We start from the raw sequence: 18,009 nt of genomic DNA, 5'->3' as shown, positions 1-18,009 counted from the left end.
TGTTCATGAAGTGGTTTCTACATCCTCAGATAACCTGTTACAGTGGATAGATTGCCTCAAAGTTAGAAATGTTTTCTTTATCTCAAGCCTTTGCATAATTCCACAGCTGAAGGCTGTTCCTAAGCCCCTTTTCATTTTTCCTAGTCTGGTTTTCATTGGTTGTGTATTTAATATAATGGTGATTGAGTAGGCTGTATTTCCCCACTTCATACATTAAAACATTATGTCAATAGCCTTACCAGTGTCAAGACATATCACTTTTTTCCCTTTTGCCAAAAGGAGACCACATCAAAATATTGTCACTATTTTGTAAGTGACATAAGTAAGTGGCCCATATGAAACAAATGAAGGGACATGAGCTAGCTTAACTAAGTCTGGGAAATAAGCTCCACCATACTAAAAAAGACAAAGTACAACACGACTGGTATCTTGCCACCAAAAGACATTAACTAACACTAGATAGAATAATTACTTTAGTAACTTCTATGGACAACTGTGTTATATCACATATGGGAACTATCCTCTGATATCTCTCATCATGGCTAACAAACCCACAAATGTTATTGATGATCATAAAATTATGTCAGCTATTCTAAAATACAGACATTTTATTTAATGACACAAAACAGTGAATATGATAATTTGAAAACATACTGCTGGAATAGTGATTACTTCCATTTGTTCTAAATTTGCTAGTCACTGATTTTGTCAAACACCCTCTTGTCTGCCTATGCTGGGAACACTAGTAAGAATAAATTTGAATTACTTTTACTGTATGGTTAATAATTCGAAGTATTTCAAATTAACTCACATCAAATTCTTCTTCCCAGGTTACCAGAGAATTTTGTTCTACTTTTTATTAGTTTTCATATTCTGAAGAAAATCTGCAGAAATTTTGTTGTATAATTCAGCACTTACATAGTTTCAATGGCTTCTCGCACTCAGTTTGTTACTGAAATAATGCTTTTTGCAAGTGCTAGTCCTGTCAAACTCATCGGTCATGCAGTTCATGTATCATCCTGCACGTGAAAAACCCTTCAAGTTCTGCTTTCATATCCACCCTCTGAAAGCCAACAGCCAGCATAGCTTTGCACAAGCAGAAACGGGAGTAGCATCTGGCATCTGGAACTTAGCTAAAAATTTTCCCTATCACTCACTAAAAGGACCAGAACTCAGCTCAGGCTGCTGTAGCAGCATCAGGTCTGAAAGACTAGAAAGTTATAAAGATGATTTTGCCATCAAAAGAAATGTTATGCTGATATCTCATTGTGCATTTGTATTCATGTGCATGAAGCCATTTTCAGATAAGTCAAGTAACTGTTTCGTGAGGGAGCTTAAGGGTTTTTTTACATACACATACGCAGAACCAAGTAAAATGGGAATTCCAGAAAGCAAATACAATTGAAATCTATTATGTGTAATGTCTAGACACCAAGTTCATGCAAATACACAGCTTCTTTTGAATGCTTTTTCACACAGATATACACAAATATTCACCAGTCAGCTTAATGAAAGAACAAAACACATATGACTACATATAAAAAAGAACTAAAAAAGGGCTGCGTGTTCTGACTAAAACACTCCAAAAATGCAGTTCAAACAAAATGTAGAGAATGGGGAAAAGGGATAAAAAAGTAAAGTGCAGCTAAACTAGCAGTAACTGAAGGAAGCATGTTACAGCAGGAAATGCTCATCCCCTTAAATTATTGGCTGCGCTTGTGCAAGGCAGCAAATATGCAAACATTACAATGTGGCTGTAGGTTTCTTCAGCATCTTACTAAGGTATCATGAAAACTTCAGAGATGCAGAAATCTGAAACATTACATTACGTGAGTAATGCTTCAGAAAAAGATGCACTTACAACTATATGCATGTACAACTGTTCTTCTATTTTAATATTTTAAGGCTTATTCATAAGTGGAAAAGCTGGGGAAAATAAAAGCAATATGAGGACAGTGAGAGATGCTGGAAGGGAAGCTGGAAGTGCAGTCAGGAAAACTGAAAATGTAACACATTAAATGGGATGGCCAAATCCACAGAAATTAGAGTAAAACTTCATCCCTCCCTGTAAAAGAGACCAACTTTGCTGTTCTCTTCCAGCATAGGTTAACTTAATAAGAACATATTAGACAAACTGACATATTGTAAGAAAAGTTATTTCTCACAGTACTTTTCAGAGTTGCAACTTGAAAGTACTAAAAAAATTAATTAAAAAAAAGCTGTCAAATTACTATTGACTGTATTCTTCTTTCCATCATGCTAGTGTAAAATTACTGTAATACTGATGGAAGTGAAATTACTTCAGATTTACTGTTATATAAAAGGAATACTGCTTGGCCATATGTAATTATGTGAATGCAGAACTTCGAGTTGTGTGAAGAAAGTGAAAATACTTCCTGTGTTTGAACCATGAGATGAATCCATCTCACTGCCAAACACAAGGAAGGTAGTTGTTATGTCAGTTAACTCCAAACACACATTAATCTTTTGTGCTACACTCTTACACTCTTCAGGTATCAAAAAGATTAAGATCATGGATATGAACAGAGGGAAAAAACAAGTTACTGTACATGCAGGAAAAAAAAAAAATTCTATTTCTCCCTGTACTTATGGAATACCAGGAAAATTCTGAAAATCAGTCTTCTTTCAGGAAGCATGAAAAGAATCAAAGTTGACAAATAAAAAATATGTTTCCTATTATTTGTAAGATGCTGTGTCCTTTGTACAAGTATGACATTGAAAGGGAAGATGCAGATGTACCTCAGATTTACACTGAGTCTCAGACTTAGCCATGAATTTTGAAAAGTACACAAATGCACAAATAAAAGTCACATGTACAAGCAAATTCACAGCTTGCATAACTGTATCAGGCAGCATGGCCCCATTCAGAGATATGAGAAAAAGCTCCTTCATCTTTGAAAATATGTCAAACAGTTAACCTACCATACTTGATTAATAAAATCAGAATATACAGAATAAAAGCAGAGCAAACTACAAAAATCTGCTTTGCATAGACTTTTGGAACTTTAGCTGAGTTACATTCCAAGCTGTATATTAGCTGTAAGTAGTAAATGGAACTGTGCTGTGCCTCACCCATACTGGTAACTCTTTCCCTCCCTAGCTTCTAACTAATAATGTATTTCTCACACTATCACTTGGGGCTTTACAGTGTATGAATTTAAATGAATTTTTTCACCTTTTTTCCCCCATGTTAATATTATTTTTTTATAGTATGGTGATAAAGTGAAAAAAAATTATATAAATGTTAAAACCCCAAAAAAATCACTGAAGGTCACCAAAGGAAAAAGGCATCAAAATTATGTTGTGAAGTCTGAGGTTTCACTCTCCCTCCCACCTTTGCCTGAAGTCTGACTTTTGTAAGTTTGTAAAATGAAGGAATTGTACAGAATGGAACCAATCTTGAACCACTCCTGCAGAGGATAGAATCTAAACATCTTTCTGTCTGGGCAAACCTTGCATTTAGGTACATAAACATGCTAGTTGTGAAATTAACAACCTTCACATACTATGAACACATTTACTGAAATACAATCATGCTAATTCAATGCTCAACTGACAGTTTTTCAGTAGCCTGAAACTACAGCTGTTCCTACCAGCTAAAGCAAATTCAACAACCTAGATAGCTAGGAAGAATGTCATTTTGAGTTAAAACTTGCTAGATATTAGTGCAAAGCAGAGACAACGGGGGAAGTAGCCGAGGATCGATCCTAATCAGAGATTCAGATGCAAAATGAATTGGAGAATAAATAAAATTGTTCATATAACTGGAGATTAAGAATATAGGACAGAACAATGTACTGCAATTTTCTAGATGGTGAAGTGACCTCTTTTTGCCCCCCAAATGAAAAATATTCTGCTGCAAATAGATTTCGTAATCATGGAATAGCTCTTTAATATTAATAGGTTGCAAATACATAAACAGAATGGATTTTAAAGAACGAGTCTGAGGAAACTGGATGACGGTATTTGCAGAAGAAAGCACACTGATAGCTTTCATAATTTTTATGCATCCTTATATAAAGAATTTGATATTGCTTCTCTCAAAAAGAGTAATATTTACAAAACAAAATTCCAGTCCCTAACAGGATCATTAATTAAACACAGTAACACTGCTTTCTGGTGCAAGGATTTATGAATATAAGCACAAGCTGAGGTTGCAGCAGAAAGCCAGGGCTGGATTTTAGGAAACAATCTGGAGTATTGATTTCTCCCAGAAGTATTTCTATGCCTTGGCAAGAAGAATGACTTATGTGAAGAAGCTCACTATAGTAAGGCATTAAATTCTACAAAAAGAAGCTCTTTCAAGAGAGCCCCTAAAAATTATTAAAATTCCAAATATTACTAAAAATCAACCCATAAAAGCTCTTCTTTTCTGCTGCAGATTAAACTACTACTCAGTAACCAAATTGTATATTCTCACCCTCTTTTATGTATTTGGCATTTTTGGCCTTCTAGGTATCATTGGAAATAAACACTAAGACAACATTGTAAAGGTGAGGAAATTAATGAAAAATCATGGGTACCTTTTTTTTCCCTATAAGATCTGCTTTAGCACCTCTGCATTTCGTAATGAATCTGCTTTGCTTCAGAATTTATATTACCAGACAAGCAATATTGCTGTTGTGTATGATCACACTCTAGATATGAAATGTTGGTCCTACTGTAACCAATAGTAAAATACCCATAGATTTTAACAGAGCAAAGATTTCACAGAGAATATTGACAGAAGGAGCTTCACCAGCTTATCAACTGTTATAACTTGAGACATACAGTATAAAATGCACAGTGAAACTAATCTTTTCTTTCTCCAGTCCAAAGCCATAACATGGATTAGAAGTGAGAAAAGATTACAGTCTAGTTACACAGCAAGAGTTGGTAGCAAGGTACTGGCACAAAGATTTGTTAACGATGCACAATGCAATCAGAAAATACATACTATGAAGACATTTGACACATTATCTGCAGATCAGTGAGCACATGTTGTCTGCACAACCATCTTTCAGAATACAAAGTCAGCACTTAATTTTGGCAGAGAGCATAGTGTGTTTCTATGGAAACAAGCTCATTACTTTTTTTCATTTTATGTTTCCTTTTATTCCTGATTAATCTAAACCAAGCTGAATATTTCAGCCATGAAACTGACAGAGCTTAGAATCAGAACATGTGAAGAAAGAGTTTCTTAGATCATCTATTCCACTTCTTTGTTCAGCATGCTTAGACAATTGTGTAAAATTAACTAAGAATGTTGTTAGTTAAAGTATCAAGAGACTGTTTAGCATCCCTCTGGTATTTCAGACATAACAACCAGTACCTCAGGGAGGAAATAACCCCAATGCTTGAAGAAAATGATTTGTAATTTTCTACTACTCAGTAACTCTGCCTATAGGATGAGGCTACGGCAAATTAAAGATGGCAGACATTATCTAGATGTAGGTAAAATTCTGTTAGCCATATATTCCAGCAGAGAAGTAAACATAACACTTATGCATCAGTAGCAATTAGAAACAGTAATCTTATTTTCTAGTAACTCTGAAATAATGTAGTTTTGGGTCTACTCTCAATGAGTGAACTTGCAAATCATGATGTTTAATTTTGAATTAAGCAGGAAAAGATCTTGAAATGGCACCAAAGATACATATTGATTTAATATACAATTTTAAGAGCTGACAAAATATTATCAGGACTTGTCAAAATTATGCATAAATACAGTATATATCTGCTATTTCAGTGAAATGGCTAAGGTACCAATAGCTTTTTTAATTCGCAGGAAAGGAAAGACAAAGTACAGTGTAGATTTAAAAAAAACCTTAGCTCTTCTGAAGCACAGATTGTGTGATTGTAATGAAAGAGTCCTTACACTGTAGGATAAAAGAGAAAGAAAAACAATCAAAGAAAACAAAACACTTTGTGAAGAACTTCTTATTTTGCAAAGTGCCTGAAAAGGCTTATGTTCCTGTGATACACTATGTAATCTCCTTAACTGGTAAAAGGTGAGTGTTGTGAGGCAAAAAGGAAGAAATGAAAGACCTTATTACAGCTCCAACTATTGCCTGCACAGTGGTACTCACCACCACAATACCTATGACTATGCCATAACTACAGAAGTAAACTGATGTTTATTTATTTTCAGTATTCTTGAAGTCCTCAATATTTGTAATTAGATTTCAAGACCAAGCACTGCAGTTAAGTCCCTACTCTTTTCTTCAGGCTACAGCAGTACTATTAGTGTTCTATACTGTCAGAGATAACCAGAAAGTACTTGACAGGTCTGTAATCCTACTCTAGAGATCTACTGATAAAATTACCATATACACATATTTCTAGTATCTCCTCAAAAGTCTTATTATCAATAAATACTAAAAGGGAAATATTCAATCACCAACATCTCCCTTAAAAAGAAGAATCACTACATACATAACAAATATGCTGCTAGCACATAGTCATTGAACACAAGAATACCCTTCCACTTCCAGATTCATATACACCAGGTGACACTGAGAATTTAGTCATCCTAACTTTTCTTTTGCCCAATTTCTATCTACCTCCTTTCTGAAATATTAATATGTGACTGTGAGCCTTCACTTTATAAGCAGACTCTCATGATTGTAGCTTATCTCTAGTTTTAGGTATTCATATATACTTTTTCAAATGTTTTTTTATTACAGGACAAAACAAATCTTTTTGCCAGACAGCGCTTCTTCCTTTGTAGCTGTGAAATGTTGCACGTCTTCCTTTGGGTTTTTTTCCCCATGATTTTCACCTTTTAGCTTCTACATTGTACCACACAAACACAGTCTTAAAAAGTGTAATTTTAGAGAAGTATCCTGCCTGTATTCAGTGCATCTTTCAGGCAAAAAGAAGAAATGGTTGCTACTAGTATGGGAAGGGCAAAATCCCAGGAAGATAAACATGGGAGGTTGGAAAGAATCTCCTTTTCTTTGTTCTCCAGGAAGAAAGCATTTTTATTAAAACTTTGCTTTGGATTTGCATAGACCAGTTTGAATAGATTTGCCATTTACACAAAGGCTAAAATACCTGACAAGCTGTGAAAAGCCATTTAGGCTGAAAAGGTGATGAGGCATCAATTCACTGCCTCGCTGCTGCAACCTCCACCAGATATGGTGGCTAGGGGTCCCAGTATTATATTGTAACTGCACTCTTTCCAGCTGATTCCTATAGGCATTACTGGAAATTAAAGGCAATGGTCATCTTCAGATACTTTTCTGCACTCCAGTCATTCAGTTACAACCACATATCTCTTAAACCAAGTATATAGTGCAGAGACAAAACAACTGTGCAAAATGAGAGCTAAACTATTTCCATTGAGTCAAAGAATAACGGAGGTTGGAGGGGACTTCCAGAGGTCGTGTAGTCCAACACCTTGCCAAAGCAAACCTAAATCAGGTTGCACAAGGCCTGTCCAGCTGAGTTTTGAACATGCCCAGGGACAAAGATCCCTCAACTTTGCTGGACACCTGTTCAAGTGTTTGACCACCAGATTTCACAGTAAGAGAACCCTTTCTTTACACAACACTGGAATTTACCATGTTCTGATTTGTGTTCTTTGCCTCTCAAACTATCACCATGCACCTCCAGAAAGCACCCGTCTCCATCTAACCTTTATCCTCTGATTACCTAGCCATAAATAGCAGTAAGATCTCTGCAAAAAGGTGTCTCTTTCCCAGGCTGAACAGACCCAGTTTCTTCAGTCTCTCCACATACGTCCTGTGTTCCAGCCCTGACAATCTCAGTGGCCTTTCATTGGACTTGCTCCCATATGTCAATAATAGGGAGACCAGGTGCAGTCTTACAAACACCAAATAAAAGGAAAGGTTGGATCAATTCCCTGGGCCTGCTGGCTAGTCTTACAAATCTAGAGGATGCAGCTGGCCCTCCTTGCTGCAAGGGCATGTTGCTGATCCATGTTTAACTTCTCCACCATGATCCCTGTGCCCTTTTCTGCAAAGCCAATCAAGATAAATTCTAGTGGCAGGCTTTGTATTATTCAGATTTCAAGAGACAGATCCCCAGCTAAAACAGAGCGTGACTACACATAGTTAGAAAAGACATCTAGAATTTGCTAACTCAGAAAAGTCCTTAACAGACAATGAATAGAGAAGTTGAAGAGACTGCATGGCCATTTCAGGCTCCACTCCTTCATGAGTTGTCATTTAATGCAAAGCACTGCTCTGAAAAGTAGTATCTTTATTTATAGTTAGTACAGAGAAGATCACTGTTTCTGTATAGTTTCTTTTCTAATAATTGTTTTATAATACCTCATACGAATACATACAAACACACAGAGAGAATTTAACATTTTAATAACAGGGCAGATAAAATTAGAACATTGAGATGCAGCACTGAAAGGATTATATGCTTAGCAATATCCTGCAAGCAATTTACCAAAATGAAAAAATGCAAAGACAGTCTTTATCAAAATAAAGGTACCACCATCTCCCATCTAATAAACTCTGTATCCTTCTGAGAATGGCTAGTCAGTAAGGTAATACCAATAAACTGAAAAGGTATTTCCACACACACCCCCAAAGGAAACAAAATTACTAAAGAGACAGTTGGATGGAGCTTTGAGCAACCTGGTCTAGTGGAAGGTGTCCCTGCTCATGGCAGGGGGGGTGGAACTAGATGATCTTTAAGGTCCCATCCAACGCAAACCATTCTATGATTCTATCATTTAAGACACACATGTTCAAATGTTTAGAAACAAGAATCTTGTCAAGTTCAAACAGAAAGCTCTGACAACAATACAAGCACACATATCAAAATTTCATCTACCTACTAGCATGACAGTAATGTGCTGCTTCATGTCTTAAAAGATTAGCAAATGGGAATGGACTTCAGTATATGTCCTCGGGGCAAGAAGGGGTCATGGTCAATTATGTAGGTGAATGCACTTTGCTGCTGGGAAGGAAAATACTGTGCTTGTGAAGTACACTGAATACAGCTGCTTGTCAAGTTGTTCTCTGTTGAAGGGAAGCTATTGTGGATAGAATACACTATTAGAAAAAAAGGATAAGTAAACCCCATTTAGTGTGGTTATGCCACTGGCCAGGAACTACCTGGCACCCCTACACTGTATCAAGCAAATGTGAGTCATGTTGTTTCCAGGTGCTAACAATAGAATATAAACAACTGAGTAAGTCAAAACTGAAATAAAGGGCTATTCCAGGGTGGAGGGGTATGGGGTATTTTTTGTTTGTTTGCAGGATTTTTTTTTTTTGGTTCGTTGATTGTTTTTAATTTTAGGAAGGGGTCAAGGCACACAGAATTTAGACATGTTCTGCATCACAGAAGGGTTGGGTTTTTTTTCAGTTCTGAAAAGCATGGGGGACTGCATCACTTACGAAGAAAAGATTATTTCTGAAGCTTTCAGCCAAAAGCCAAAAGCTATTTTGCAGCAGAGTTGATGTTAACGTTATACCTAACCAGAAAATAGTGTCATTTCAAAAGGCAAAAGTGATAAGGCAGTACAGAAAATTTATGACACTCTTTAAGACATATTAAAATGTATTAAGTATAAGGAGTTTAAAAAATACAATCTAAAATGAATCAGTTTGTAGTATCTCAGAAATAGTAACTTATTTCCAAATGTTTCCCTCATTTCTAAGTCCTGTACTAACTTCACTAAGTAAATATTTAGAATAATGTGAACCCACTGCAGAAGAGGGTGAGCAGTGTCTTGGAGTAGTTAGCCATTATAAAAATTTGACAAACCATTGCTCCCTCTAAATTGAAACATATTAGTTATTAATATACTTACTGGTTAAAATTGTTGTTGGAAAAAATTGAGAACCAAAAGTCGAAATTATAACATGTTTAAAATGAGGGGTTTTTTTCCCTCCATCTTTTATTTTTTCCTCTTGTTTTCCCTCAAAAGATAAAAAAAAAAAAAAAAAAGAGCAAATGATGGCTTTATCATGGGCAGGTAGGCAAATGAGCTTTTGCTTAAAAAAAATCTTATAAAGTATCATCTTTCTTGCATAAATCCAAAAGTATATGGATGTCAGCACAGTTGCAAAGCATTCCAAGTTTGCCATGGAAACAACATTCTTATTTCAAAATAATACAACTGCTCACTGTGGACTATTGGCATGAAAGCTCCCAATCCAAGCTCATTGACAGCTTGTGGAGTGGACAGATGAGGCATGGAAAATATTTTAAATTAGTTCATTTATCTTGCTCAGACATGGGAAGAGACTGAGAATTTTTCATCTTTACAGAAAAAAGTGGGGGGGAGGAAGGGGACAAGGGGGAAAAGGCAGGGGTAAAGGCAGGTGAAAAAGAGGAGGAAAGGAAGAAAAAAGCAAAAAGGGGGGTAAAAGTAGGAAAAGAGGAGAAGGAGGAAGAGAGGAAAGGAGGAAAGAGGGAAAGGGGAGGAAAGTTTGGGAAAGGGGAAAGACACCACCTTTTAATATTAATTATTACTAGTTAAGCTAAATTTCACACACAATGCATTTTTTGTTCTTTAGAAAACATACACTCCAACACTAACTAAACTAGCAGATGTTTTTAACTGGTTTTGATTTTATCTTCATAGTTTTCAGAAAATAAACACTTGGTTTTATTACTGCATTAAACACATGCAGATTTAAATTGTTTTGTCCTGAGGACTCAGATTATAGATATTTTTCAAACATGGGGCATAATTCCCCTCACATACCTCAGAAATTATGCCACACACATCCGAGATGAAGAATACAATAGATTAAGTATTTAGTTAATGCACAGTGTCTTATTGCCATGGATGTTATTAGAGCCCACGACACAGTGAGGGAGATGGCTCAAAGGAGAGAGTAATGTACTGCAAGTCAGACTGATTTTGGTCCTGAGATTTGAATGGTTCCTAAGAATATGGTTCTGATAAACCTAAACAGAGATAGGTTTCCTCCTCCTGCTTCAAACTTAGATCACTTTATGGTTACACCTAGAAAGGCAACTTAGTACTGTATGAAACTCATATGAGGAGCAAATATACCGGACATGTACATGTCAAACTCCCATGAGAAGCTCACATGGGAATCTTGCCACAAATCATGGAGTGTGTGGAAATTTACACAAGAACACAGAATTTTTTTATATCTGAATAATGAGCAAACATTACAAAGGTCTGTAACTACTGATTGTTTCTGCAGTATCAGTTCTAATTCCATATATAGAGAGGCTTTGAATCCTATTTACTTATTGGAATATAAGATATTATTCTAAAAGCAAATGGAAAACTGAAACAATGCAGTTCAAAGAGAATCTGAATAAGAAGAAATGTGTGTCTTAGTTATTTTCAACAGAACTACCACCTGTGGATAACATTTAATTATGCTTTGTGCAGCTATTTCCTTTATGCAACCCAAATTTTGCTTCATATGGAAATATATATGTTTAGTTTTTATATTTTTAATTTATTCAGTATGTCTTCCTCTTTACCCATCTTTTCAGGCACAGTGATTAGGCTTGAAGAAGGCTAGACTTTTCCTCACATCTTTATCTTTGGCATTTTTCATTTTCTAATTTCCCGCTCTGGGAAACACTTCACATCCTTGATGGACATGTAATTAATTTGTTTAGTTTTAGTATTTAGCAATGACTTGCTATTGCACAGCAAGCTGTACTGTATTCCACTGTGATGCCCAGTCCAATAAAAACGTAATCCAAAAAGAAAATTTTTAGAATTCTTATTTTACCTGTCCAGCATGTGGACTGACCCATCTATTTGGTCTAAGTGGATGCATTTAGCATGCAAACTGTTTTGGTCAATTTTAAAATACCATTTTCAGCATCTCTGCCATGTGGCTGCACACTTTTCTTTCCTGAAAAGCATCATCTCTCACTATAAACAGAACTTCATTGAATTATGAAGCATTGGCCTATGGGCCCATGGGCCCAGTTGTACATGGTATAATTTTGAGAACTCCTTTTCTTCTGGTTTTGTATCACAAACCTTTTCTTTAACGTAGGACTCATTCACAGGGAAATAAACTGCTAACTACAGATCTAATTTTAAAGGAAATTTTTTAAAGTTCCCTACCAAACACTGTATCAGCAACAATATGTAGAAAAGTACAAAAGCCCAATATTTAAAAAGTCACAGAACAGGAAGAACACCTAGCATATAGTTTGACTTTTGAAAGCAATTTTCAAAACTTCTTTTTTGACTAGCTAGACTTCTGGAAGATATTCTTTCTCTCCACACAGTGCATCCAACTCTTGTGTTAATGGACCATTAAAAGATGCTTCATTGTGTCTTAATGGCATAATACATTTTAAAAGTCAGGTGAAGGAAGGAATTATACCTCTCAATCTAAAGACATGTCACATAAAAGGCCATAGCTGATATTTCCAGAAAGAAATATAACAACAATTTGCTAATATAGCACTGCCAAGTAATTGGTGAATTTTTGAAAACTTGGCTATCATAGAAAAGGTTTTTCAAAACTTGTCCAGAATTCAATTAAACCATTTATTAAACTATAATCTGACTTGAACTTCTGACTGATTTGAACATGTCATTCATATGTCTAAGCATCTTGATAAATTATTGGAGCAGACAAGTATAATATTTCAAAGCATAATTTTATCTCCTAAGTACCCTTTTAATGACCCCGTAGATCTATGCATGATCTCTAAAAATTTCTAAATGCTTATGCAGGAACTGAGACAGCATGTGAAAGATTCCTCCACCCCCTATATTGTCCATTTGCTATACACAACATAGTGTCTCAGCACCAGAGTGAGAATGACATGGGTATTTGGATCTCTGAAATCTCACAGTACAGTACAGCTAATACAGTGATATGGAGGCACTCATGACATCCAAGCTTTCTAGGTAACTGTGAAACATTAATATACTTATTTGCACAGGTCTTTGCTATATTAAACCTAATAAACCCCTGTGATTTCTGTCTGGTGGGGGTACACATGGTACAAATCTTCTTATACAGTGTACTTGGCTCCAGCACCCTTAGGACAGCATCCTGTCCCTTTCAGAGAGAGCTCACCCTAGGCTGAGATGACACCGGAGGCAACACTGACCATCTGTGTCCCACAGAAAAGACAAAAAATCACTGGAAGCAAAGGTGAATGGAGCCTTTCTGATTCCTGGGAATTCCTGTAGGTCAGTCAAATCCATAGCTGACATAACTGTTACTTCCCCACACCACACTGATGGGGTAGGCATAAATTTCCAGAAGGATGGTTCACCTTTCATTCATTACCTCATTACAAATAGCAGCTTCAATGATGAAGAGGCCACATTAGTCAACCACACTAGGTTTTAACTTTTTACAGAACTATTTCTATCAGAACAAAAGAAAGAAGCTGAAAAAGGGAAAGGACACAGAATCCGTTATATTTAGGATCCAAAGTGTATGTTTTATTGCTTTCACCGCTTCACTCAGAAATACTAATTTTTTTATTTCACTCATTTTACTTCATTACTTTACTCATTTTTTACTTATTTTTAACAACCAGTTTTTAAGCTTTGAGGAAGTTTGCCTGGAGTAACAGATAGTGGAAGATCACACTAAGTTCTCAGAGATTTTTATGAGTAAGTCAGAAAAAGGCTAAGAACATAAACAATTAAAAAGTGAAAAGGAAAACTATTTCTTCCTAAAGTGAAATTTTTAGAAATTTTATTCTATTCATCTTAATTCATTTTTGAAAATAGTAATCCTATGTTCCTTGATGCAAATGCTCAGTAACAGTGGAAACTCTTGTCAATTCCCTCTACATCCTTTTGCCCTGGAGATACTGGATACAAAACACTGCGTGATCTAGAGCTGAAAATGAATGACAACTAAGTGGTGATGAGTTTAGCTATCAGCAATCAGGCAAACATCTGGTTTGAACAAAATCACTGAAAATTTTTGTGAAGTCCTAGAAACTGCGTTCTGGGATCATGGTGATGCGCTGCACAAAACCAGTTAAACTTCTCAGAAACCTCTACTACCCTGTCTGTCGCTGCATTTCCACTGCCAGAAATCATGACTCTATATGAACTATCTTGAACTACTCTATTAGACTTTGTGAGACTAGCCTGTATCAGTTTGATTAGCTTTGTTTTATTGCACTGAAAATGGACAAAAGAAATGGGTGCATTCTCACACGCTACTTATATATATTTACTGCAGTGCACTTTGCACACTGAACTGATGGAGTTTGCAAATGAGTTCCAGAGCCTTATTAGCTTCTTTCATTTTGTTTAACATACTTCTGAAAGAACACATTTAAGGTCATGATGCTTGCTATGATCATTTCCAGAGATGCTCCTTGGCTAATTTTTATCTGTAATGTACTGTTTTCATTAACTGAGGTCATCTCCACCTGAATCTGTTTCACGTTATGTATGAGCACAGACCTAACACCTTTTAACCTTGAGAGGATCTTTGCTTTCATTGAAGATTCCTCTCTTGACCATCACTTCCATCAACTATCAACAGCAATACGAGGAAAACTAGTAATCGTCTTCTTTTGACTTAATAATCTCTGTAATTTGTCAGAGACACAAAAAACTCAGAAGTATGGGTTGAAAAGCATCTCTAGGAAGGTTTTAATTCAAAATATGTGATATTTTTGAATGTTACAAGATCACATTTTTAAATAAGCAACATGGTCCTCTTATTTGTCAATACAAAGTATTATAAATATGACTGCATATGTGCAGTGATCTTTTATCTACCCTTTATGTAAGAGTTAACAGTTTGAGCAACTTCTTTGCCCTTAGCTGCATTTTTCATAACTGACTTTCTATTCTTTCCTTCAAATATACTCCCTAAGCCCCCCCAAAAGATGGTCGGATGCATAATAGAATGCATAAAAGTATAATTTATTGAAGCTGTGTACTCAATGACTACCATCAAGACTACTAAAGTAGTTGTAAATATCAAATCAAGTATTCTCATTTAAACTAGTATACCATATGGTAACCAAAAACAAGCAACAAAAGCCTGTTTGGTACAAGAAACAGTCGGTAGTTAGAAAATACTGGGCGGGGGAGGATATGTATGCTCTGTGTGTGTTTATGCAAAGTTCAGTACAATTTAATAAAGTCTATTCTCAGTGCTTAGGTAATTTCTATGCATGGTCAAGTTAGTTCAGAAGTCTAATAGTCTTCCCATGCTGTGTGGATTTTGCAGTATTAACTACCAGCAGACCAAGGACAGAGACTCAAAAGGTGTAATAAAGAGATTATTGTGGTTCCTATTAGCGAAAAGACGACAGTATGTGTTTCAGTGCTCTCACTAAAGCCATTTAAATACTGTAGAAATGTCAAGTTTACAATAAATATGGTTCATCATGCATTGGCTGGGCATTATTTCTGTTCCTTGCTGTATGCTGGAGACAAATGATGCTGCTTTTCCATGATTAGGAAAAAAACCAAACCAAACCAAAACAGAAGCAATCAACACTATTGATCTTAAATACATTTTGGGGTGCTTATCCTCTTATTTTTCCAAGGTGCATAAGGAAGGAAGTGCACTGAATTACACACCACTAAGTTTTCACTCAGTATGAAGAAACTCTTCATACTTAGTTTAGCACTCATGCAGATTTACTGCAGTGGAATCAGAGTGGTCACTTGGTAGCAGAAGAGGATTTGTTCAAAAAAAGACACGTGTTACCAAATACTTTTGGAATGTAGAGTAGGCAGAAGAGAGGTCCCTAAATACAACTTGGAGAGCTCTTAGTTGCTTACTGGCTCCACCCCAAAGTACATGCCACAGTTACTCTGCCTGGATGTCACAAGCAACAAAGCAGTAGCTGCCTTTTAGCAGTCTGGCAAGTGTTAGAGCAGGCATGTGAACTCTGAGTCTTGAAACATGACTTTGCGCATCTGCATTGCCTTCTGACTTTTCAAATATGAGTTTTTCCTGGAATTAACCCAACACGTCTGAAACCTGACCCAGGACACTGGAGTTTGGCACAATACAAAGATCTTCATCCTATAACCAGAAGTTTAATAATTAGAGAATCTGAAAATGCACACTCACCTACTTTCTACCTAGCTGTTTTCATCTGCAGTATTTCCATATTCTCTGCAAGTCTAATGCAGGATCCCAGGTGTCCATCTTTGATACAGTGAGCCAGTGCATCTGCTCAAATGCATAATGCTGTTTTCTGCCACAGTGAATTTCTAGCAAAGCAGCTTTTTGTGAAAACAGAATGCTTTGAACAGACTATTGAAATAAAAGGAGCATGCTGCTTTTGCTTTAGCAAGACTAAGAATATTTTAAGTAACTATTATGTATTTTCATATGTCTCTATTAAATTGTCTTCATTAATGAATGCAAATTTCATAGCCATTTTTTTCCATACTAGAAAAATATTTTCAAACTTTGACTAATGAAATGTCTCTGTGAATCTCCACTGAAAATCAAAAAAGAGAATAAAAAAGTTCCTACATTTGGTAAATCAGTCAGTTTTTCTAGATATAAATTCTGTAATTCCACAGAGAGCAACTGACTGATTTCAGTGACTACAGACATAGCTTACTCAAACACTATGCAGTATCATAGAAATGAATTAATATAGACACATTTTAACAGGATGGTATAGCTATTTTGGGGGGGCAGGGGGCAGGAAGCACATGACAACTCATCCTAGACCCATGGCTAAAACACAGAACATATCAATACTGGTGCTAGTGAAAATAATGAAAAGGAAATATTGAAATTGAGTAACTGAAATTCAATATTGAAAGCATTCATGTTTAAAATGCTATAAAAACATGGACAGGCAACATTTAGAAGTGATGATTACACTACATATTCAGGAATTGACTAGCAACTTGTACACTCCATGATGCAGTTATGAGTGTCTGCATTGTGGGACAGAGGTCATTGTGACTGGGTTCCGTAAGACATTTCTGGCTCTATGGCATGAAGTTTCCTGCTGCCCTTGTGTCATTTTGGCTGCAGTCCTTGTTTGTGCTATAATACCAAAAGTATAAGAAATTCACAGAAGTTCAAATGAGCAACTGTCCTTTATGCCTTCCCCCTGGGACACGGCAGCTAAGCCTTTCATAGAGAACACCTAGACTCTGTTCTTCAATATCTGGAATTCCTAATGATGGGCTAATGCTAGTGCTCATCCAGGCTTTTAAACTCTACAGAGGAAATATGATTCTGATAAAGGTCTTTTAGCAGTGTGCTTACTTCACATCCACCTAGGTTTTTGGTATTTTGAGCTTCCAGGGTGTATATGTCTGGTATGCTCCTCATGAAGAGGCCTTCAAGCTAAGAATCTGATCTCTCTTGAGATCAAAATTTAAAAAGGTTATTCCAAACTGAAGCAAGACCAAATTGTTAATAAAAAAAATATTCCTTCAAAATAACTTTTTTTCAGAATAATTTTGGTAATGCTCACAGGGCGGAGTGTTAAAAGGTGTATTTTGTGTAGCATTTTGAAGGTGAATTCTCTGTGAATAGTGTCAGTATTTTCAGTAACACCAATACTGATATCTGTTCTGTGTATTGCTCATGGTATGTTCTTTTTTTCTTATTTGATACTAATCTTTTCCTGCTTGTTTTCCTTCTATTCTGTTGATTTACTTTACCAATATAAACAATTAAAAAATATGTAAAAATGAAAATACTGTACAAATAAGGAAATTCCATGGACTGCACTGTAATAATGAAGTGTGAAACACACACACTTCTGTGACCATTCTTAAAACACTGGTCCACTGCAGAAAATATAGTCCGTATCAAACTGAATGTTTTATTTGGAAAAAAGAACCATCAGCGAATCTTATTTTTCTTAATAGTCAAACATATATGAAAAAAATGGAATAATGAACATTTTGCAAATCTATCACCTGAGTTTCAGCAAAGTCAGAAGCCAGCTGCACATAAGTCAATTAAGCCTTTTGTCCTCGTCTGCTAATGGAAGACGCATGACATGATAATTCTCTTGGGGAATTTGAACTCTTTAGTACAAAAATTATCTACAGTGGTAATACTTTTCCCTCATAATTCA

At 35.9% G+C, this 18,009-nt stretch overlaps 1 protein-coding gene across 1 annotated transcript in view; it reads right to left on the bottom strand.

Annotated features, from left to right (window-relative positions):
• KDM4C (lysine demethylase 4C) overlaps positions 1-18,009 on the bottom strand; it is a 297,099-nt gene that overhangs the window by 34,133 nt on the left and 244,957 nt on the right. The gene's annotated exons all lie outside the window — the stretch shown is intronic.

The sequence above is a fragment of the Pelecanus crispus genome, chromosome Z, assembly GCF_030463565.1.
Source record: "Pelecanus crispus isolate bPelCri1 chromosome Z, bPelCri1.pri, whole genome shotgun sequence".
Lineage (NCBI taxonomy): Eukaryota > Metazoa > Chordata > Aves > Pelecaniformes > Pelecanidae > Pelecanus > Pelecanus crispus.
Note: the sequence above shows the minus strand (reverse complement) of the source record. Positions and strands in the feature narration are given on the sequence as shown.